This window comes from Schistocerca serialis, chromosome 9, assembly GCF_023864345.2.
Source record: "Schistocerca serialis cubense isolate TAMUIC-IGC-003099 chromosome 9, iqSchSeri2.2, whole genome shotgun sequence".
In the NCBI taxonomy this organism is placed as follows: Eukaryota; Metazoa; Arthropoda; class Insecta; order Orthoptera; family Acrididae; genus Schistocerca; species Schistocerca serialis.
The window spans coordinates 414,883,190-414,884,454 of NC_064646.1; the positions used below are offsets into that span (position 1 = coordinate 414,883,190).

Here is a 1,265-nt window from a genome sequence, read left to right on the forward strand (position 1 = left end):
CTGAGTTCCTGAGAATGAAGAAAATGAGATTATGCAGCTTTCCGTGCTACGTATTTGTATCATACAGAACGAGAACCTCACTGAGATCTATCTTATGGCAATAAGTTCATGTTGACAATCCAGTCAACGCGCTGTAATATATCTATGACTACAACTTTCAATCTCAGAATTCGTCTGACATTTCGTAAAACTCAGTCGTGTCTACGGCGTAACACCACCTGCACCTAACTAAATATGTTTTATTTTTTCCCGCGACTCTAGCCCAATAACTTTGGCAAAAATGAATGTCGACTCCCATCCGTATTAATTTTGTTTGGCAAGACGAAATGCAGCTAAAAGTATTTGAAATTTCTGTAAAGTCAGTACGGCCATCAGACTGCTTTTTATTTTTTGTTTTAAAAAAATAAAAAGCAAGCACTCCGTCTTCAAGCCACGAGTAACCTGCCGGGACAATCCGACTGCCGTGTCATCCTCAGTGGAGGATGCGGATAGGAGGGGCGTGAGGTCAGAACATCGCACTCCCCGTCGTTATGATGGTATTCTTGACCGAAGCCGCTACTATTCGGTCGAGTAGCTCCTCAATTGGTATCAAGAGGCTGTGTGCACCCCGAAAAATGGCAACAGCGCATGGCGGCCTGGATGGTCACCCATCCAAGTACCGACCACGCCCAACAGCGCTTAACTTCGGTGATCTCATGGGAACCTGAGTATCCACTGCGGCAAGGCCGTTGCCTACTGCTTTTCATTTGCATCTCTTCCGAACAGCACGTTGCAAGGCATCAAATATATGCTCAATATTGTTCAATAATGTTCATGTCTGGAGAGTCTGGTGTCCAGCGGATGTGTTTAAACTCAGAAGAGTGTTCCTGGGGCTATTCTGTAACAATTCCGGATGTGTGGGGTGTCGTATTGTCCTGCTGGAATTTCCCAAGCCTATCGGAATGCACATTGAACGTGAATGGATGCAGTGGATCAGACAGGACGCTTACGTACTTTTCACCTGTCAGATTCATATCGAGACGTATGGGGGGCCTCATATCGTTCAAACTGCACACGACCCACACCGAGCCTCAACCACTTTTAACAGTCCCCTGGTGACATGAAGGGTCAATGGAGGTTGGCTCCACATCCGTGCACGTCCATCCACTCGATACAATTTGAAACGAGATTTGCCCGACCAGGCAACATGTTTCCGGTCATCAACAGTCCATAGTCGGTGTTGACGACCCCATCGGGGCATAAAGTTTTGTGTCATGCGGCCGTCA

General features: G+C 46.7%; 1 pseudogene; it reads right to left on the reverse strand.

Moving 5' to 3' along the window:
* Window positions 1-615: 615 nt before the first annotated feature.
* LOC126420015 (5S ribosomal RNA) lies at window positions 616-733 on the reverse strand (annotated as a pseudogene).
* Between the last annotated feature and the right edge of the window lie 532 nt (window positions 734-1,265).